Genomic DNA, 6,514 nt, shown 5'->3' with positions numbered 1-6,514 from the left:
GAGGACAAAAAACCAAGATTAGCTGAGACAGGGGAAGCCCTAAACAAAAGTTTCCAATCAGACTCAGAGTCTGACTCAGAATCCACACAAAGACCAGAAAAAGAAGCCAAAAGATATTCAGTCAGGCAGATAGCCAAAAACCAAAAAAGAAAGGAAAATAAGAGAAGTTTACCAGCCCTAGAAGAAACAACTGGAAATAGAACAAAAAGGAAAGCCAAAAAACAACAAATTGATAACCTACAAAATACAGGCTCTAGATTCAGTAGCCTGGCAAACCTACCAGATTCAGAAGACCCCCACATGGAAGGTCTGTCTGATAACGAGTTTAAAGAAAAAAGCACAGGTGAAAACACCCAAAAAGAAATTATTGTCCTAGACAGCCCAATCTTCTTCAGCAACGAAGAAGAGATACTGGCCACTTATGAAAGTGTTTCCATTCTCCAACAGGAGAACACGGAAAAGGAAAATGTTTAATCAATATTTATCAATGATGTGGATCACAATATTAATGGCTATTACAATAGCCTCTTTTAATGTCAGAGGACTTAAAAATATAAATAAGAGAGCCGCAATTTTTGAATATTGCAAAGGATTACAAGCAGAGGTAATATGCCTACAGGAATGTGGTCTTCCCTACGCAGAAGACTATAAATATATAGAAAAAGAATGGCCAGAAGGGGCTTCCTTTTGGTCAGGAGGAGGGAATAAAAACGCAGGAGTAGGGATCCTTTTCAAAAACCTCACCCCACTCCTCCTACAAGAAACTATCATCTCCCCAGGGAGAGCACAGATGTTAACATTCAAATACAAAGAAAACCACCTAAAAATTATAAATATCTACGCACCTGCAGAAAAACAAGACAGAAAGGAACTCTTTGAAAATTTAAATTTTTTCATTGCTGGCAACAATCCCTGCCTCATTGCCGGAGATTTTAACTGTATTCTGTCTCCAGGAGACAGATATGGATCCTCCACACAATATAAATTAGACAGCAGCTCCAAAGCTCTCCAGAAAATGCTAAATAACGCCAACCTCCAGGATGCTTTCACAATCTGCAATCCTAACACCACAGGATACACTTGGCTATCTGGTGACGGCAACACCACCTCTAGAATAGACTTAATTTTTGCTAACGCCCAAGTCAAATGCCTCTCAGTCAATTTAGATGATAGCTGCCTAACAGACCACCAAACTCTAATAGCCCAATGCCAACTCCCACAAAGCAACCCCAAAGGAAGAGGGTACTGGAAATTAAACACCTCACTTCTATCTGATGAAGAGATTAAAAAAGCTTTTAAAATTAACTATACAAAATGGCAAACAAAAAAAGCAAACTTCCAAAATACAGCCCTATGGTGGGAATACGTTAAAAAACAATCAAAAACCTTCTTTTCTAACATCGGAAAAGAAAGAGCCGCAAACCAAAGAACGGTTTTCAAACAATTGCAGGAAAAAATAACACTACTAATAGAACTACAAGATGCAGGAGTAGATGTAAAAGAAGAGATAGGAAACACCAAAGGAAATTTAAAAAAATGGTATTTCCAAAAAGGGAAAGAGACAATCTTCAACTCAAGAGTAAAAGAATATGAAGAAGGGGAAAAATGTAATGCCTTTTTCTTTAAAAAAAAGAAACAGGTGGAAAAAAACCTCTCTGGACTCCAGAACATAAACGGAGAAATAGAAACCAATATAGATAAAATGCTAGAAATAACCACAAAATTTTACAAAGATATATATAAAAAAGAAACTATAGACAATGACATAGGTATGGATTTCCGTCAAAACATTGAAAAAACACTACCAGAAGAAACAAAACTCTTCCTGGATAAACCTTTTGAAGGCCAAGAATTTTTGGAGATCTTCAAAACAACCCCAAATAACTCAGCTCCAGGCCAAGACGGCCTGCCCTGGGAATTCTACAAGACTTTCTGGGAAATAATAGCCAGGGATTACATAGAGATGCTAAACCAAGCCCTCCAAACAAATAATCTCCCCCCCTCCTTTTTACAAGGGGTAGTCACATTAATCCACAAAAAAGGAGAAAAAGAAAGATTGGAAAATTGGAGGCCTATCACCCTATTAAATGTGGACAGTAAAATTTTAAGCAAGCTACTTACAAACAGGATGAAAAGAGTACTAAAATTGTTAATACACCCAGACCAAACATGTGCAGTACCAGGAAGGAAAGTATGGGACAGCCTCATCACAATAAGAGACTCCATTTGGACAGCACTAGATACAAACACCCCGCTAGGGATCCTAGCGCTAGATTTAAAAAAAGCTTTTGACAGCATCTCCCACACCTACATGTTTCAGGTACTACATCACATGAACTTTCCTCCAACATTCACCAACCACATAAGACTACTATATACAAATGCAACCAGCAGCTTCCAAATCAACAGCTACCAAACTAAAGAAATACCCATTGAGACGGGAGTCAGGCAGGGATGTCCACTCTCCCCAGCCCTTTTTATATGTGCTTTAGAACCACTACTAGTAACACTGAGGAAGGACAAAATAATAAAAGGTGTCTTTGTACCGGGAGCAGGGGGAAACAGAGCCAAACGTGTGGCCTATATGGACGACATCACCACCCTCTGTCCAGACACACACTCAGTGAAAAGAACAATACTGCATTGCAACCTCTTCACACAGGCATCAGGCCTAAAACTAAACGTTGGGAAAACAACATGCTTGACACTGGGAAACTGGGACAACCTAGCCAACCTCCCCATCCAAACCATGAGACAGCTGACTAAGATCCTAGGTGTACTTTTTTCTGCTGACACATCAGGACAAGGAAACTGGGAAAAAGTAGAAAACAAAATAAATCAGAAAATAGGCCTTTGGCAGACAAGATCACTCAGTCTAACGGGAAAGATTCTAGTAATTAAAGCAGTATTACTGCCACTTATGTTATACTACGCCATGATTTTTCCACCCAATAAAAGAACGCTCAAGAGGTTGCAGAAAACTTTATTTAACTTTTTCTGGTCCTCAAAAATGGAAAAATTAAAGAGAGAAATTGTCTACAAAAGACTCGAGAATGGGGGTAAGGGAATGCCAAACCTTTACCTATATTTCCTTACCACCTACACAAGCCTGTGCCTAAATGCCATACGGGAAAAGAGGAACTTTGTAGCTCATTTTGTCAGGTACGGCACGGCAAACCTTTTCAGAACAGCAGGACTGGTGGAACAAGACAACAGACTGCCCACTGCCTTTGTTCCACAAAAAAGGTACAGCATCATTGCGGATTTCATCAAAAACTTTGGTCATTTGAAACTACAAACAGAAGACTTCAAACACCGGACAACTCTGAAAGAAGCAATACAAAAAAAAGAAACTTTGTCACCTGCCAATAATTTGAACGAGAAACTCTCCAAAAAAGCTTGGGAAGCAACCAGCAGCAAAGAAATAACGAACAGTCAAAAAGACCTGGCATGGTTGGCCATCCACAAGGCACTCCCGGTTAAAAGCTTTCAGCACAAAAGAGGCCTCGCCAAAGAAGCAAAATGCCCAAGAGACTCATGCGTGGCGGATGAATCAGTACTCCACCTCCTCTGGAACTGCCAGTATGCACAAAAGACATGGAAGACAATAGGTCCCTTGATAAAGGGAATCACAGGACAGAACAACATCAACTACGAACTTATTTTATGTGGATTCCCCAAAAACTGTGACAAAGACAAACAAGACACACTGTGGCGTTTAATATCTTGTATAAAGGAAAGTTTATGGGTAACAAGAAACTTAGGAATTTACCAACACAAACAGTTTGACATTAAAGATTGTATTAATATTGCATTGGGAAAAATGATGACCTATTACTATGTTGACATTAAAAAATACGGTGCACAAAAAGCAGAAGAATTATGGCAACAGAAAAAATGGGGAGAATGGGTTAATTAAACACTGTATGGAGAAACACTTTAGCATAAAAGTGCTATCCCTTGAGAAAACCAAATCTAGATGGAAAAACTGATAGGTGCCTGCCTGCGCGCATCGCCTAGTCACGTTTAAAATGTATACCACCCGAAAATGGGATTGGTTGAACTGTACCTGTAAACAAACAAATATTTAATAAAGTATATTTTTACAAAAAAAAAAAAATCTGTTCTTATCAGTTTAATATCTGATACGTCCTCTATCTGGGGACCATATATTAAATTGATTTTTGGAACAGGGAGATGGAATAGGAGCTTGCTCTGTCCACTCCACGCATCAACCTGGTATTGCAGTACCTCCAGGAATGGTGCACTTCCCACCCGGGGAAAACAATGCTGTTGAAAGATAGATGAGAAAACGAAAGTAGCGCTTCACTACCAAACCCTGTAAAGTGGCGCTACTGTGTTTGCGCGAAAATAAAACCACCCTGGTCACCGCGTCTTGCTTTATTTATTTATTTATGTCATTGATCTGCCGCAAACGCGCTTTATTTATTTATTTATTTTTCACGTTTTCTGGAACTTTTTTTAAATTTTTTTTTCCTTCTCCATCCAGACGCTGCACTTTGGAAGAGAAAAATGTTAGAAGGAGACTGCTTTTCCAGCATCAGAGTTTCCTTCGTTTTTGGATCCATTTCACTGGGGAACGAATTGAGGAAGTTTTCCAGCAAGTCAGTAGGATCGAGGTAGAGACGGAAAGAGACGAGGAAAGAGAGGGAGAGGGAGGGAGAGAGAGGGAGGGAGGGAGGGAGGGAGGGAGGGAGAGAAGTGGACACTGCCCTTGGCTTCTCTGAGCAATGAAGGAAAATACAGAGACCTTTTCCTTCTTTGCCCGCCCCCGAACGGCCAAGCCTTATCTATAGGCCTTTGGCTACAGGGGAGCAGTGTCCCGGGTTGGCGAGGGCGAGGCGCCGGCCACTTCCTGTCGGGGACCTGTCCAGGGCATCCTGGCCTGATTCCCAGCATCCCCCGGCTGCCAGGCTTTCCGGCCAGCCGGCTGGAAGCAGAGGACAGGAAGGGGCAGGGCATGCAAATGCTAGAAAGAGGACAACATGGGTATGCTAAGTGACGCCTAACGAGGCGAGAGCCGTGGAGGACTCTGGGAGCCGGGAGAAGGCCCGAGGCCAGGACCTCCTTTCTATGGGCACATGCTGAGCTCCCACTAGGCGTTACAACAAACAAATGATGGACGGAATGCTGACAATGCAGACATTCTCCCCCAGTCAAGAGATCTGGGTTAAATCCATCGTTCTTTTGCACACTACGCCACCCCAGTTCAGACATGGCCATATGCAAATCAGTCTTGACCCTGTGCCTCATGGGAACAGTCCAGCCCGAACTGCCAAGCCATGTCTTCCCTGGACCGGAATCAAGCATCCTAGGACCGGTTTCTGGCTATCAGCCGTCATCAGCCAGGATAGCTTGACTCCAGTGGCGTAGTGAGCACGGGTCCCACGTCTGGGAATACCCATCCCACTTAGGGTGAAAAGCGTTACAACAAACAAATGATGGACGGAATGCTGACAATGCAGACATTCTCCCCCAGTCAAGAGATCTGGGTTAAATCCATCGTTCTTTTGCCCACTACGCCACCCCAGTTCAGACATGGCCATATGCAAATCAGTCTTGACCCTGTGCCTCATGGGAACAGTCCAGCCCGAACTGCCAAGCCATGTCTTCCCTGGACCGGAATCAAGCATCCTAGGACCGGTTTCTGGCTATCAGCCGTCATCAGCCAGGATAGCTTGACTCCAGTGGCGTAGTGAGCACGGGTCCCACGTCTGGGAATACCCATCCCACTTAGGGCGAAAAGCGTTACAACAAACAAATGATGGACGGAATGCTGACAATGCACACATTCTCCCCCAGTCAAGAGATCTGGGTTAAATCCATCATTTTTTTGCCCACTACGCCACCCCAGTTCAGACATGGCCATATGCAAATCAGTCTTGACCCTGTGCCTCATGGAAACAGTCCAGCCCGAACTGCCAAGCCATGTCTTCCCTGGACCGGAATCAAGCATCCTAGGACCGGTTTCTGGCTATCAGCCGTCATCAGCCAGGATAGCTTGACTCCAGTGGCGTAGTGAGCACGGGTCCCACGTCTGGGAATACCCATCCCACTTAGGGCGAAAAGCGTTACAACAAACAAATGATGGACGGAATGCTGACAATGCAGACATTCTCCCCCAGTCAAGAGATCTGGGTTAAATCCATCGTTCTTTTGCCCACTACGCCACCCCAGTTCAGACATGGCCATATGCAAATCAGTCTTGACCCTGTGCCTCATGGGAACAGTCCAGCCCGAACTGCCAAGCCATGTCTTCCCTGGACCGGAATCAAGCATCCTAGGACCGGTTTCTGGCTATCAGCCGTCATCAGCCAGGATAGCTTGACTCCAGTGGCATAGTGAGCACGGGTCCCACGTCTGGGAATACCCATCCCACTTAGGGCGAAAAGCGTTACACTAGGAGTCAGAAAAAGAGGCGAAAGGGCCTCAAGCGACGGTGCAAGGGAAGACCCCGGTCCGGGTCAGCCAGGGAGATTGCTTTGGGAGGTGA

The 6,514-nt window shown here is 43.8% G+C and overlaps 1 pseudogene; it reads left to right on the top strand.

The window, feature by feature from the left end:
• The first annotated feature begins 4,097 nt into the window (after positions 1 to 4,097).
• Positions 4,098 to 4,273, top strand: LOC146816863 (U2 spliceosomal RNA; annotated as a pseudogene).
• Positions 4,274 to 6,514: the final 2,241 nt, after the last annotated feature.

Source organism: Triturus cristatus, chromosome 6 (genome assembly GCF_964204655.1).
Source record: "Triturus cristatus chromosome 6, aTriCri1.1, whole genome shotgun sequence".
Lineage (NCBI taxonomy): Eukaryota > Metazoa > Chordata > Amphibia > Caudata > Salamandridae > Triturus > Triturus cristatus.
This window is presented reverse-complemented; position numbering and strand designations above follow the sequence as displayed.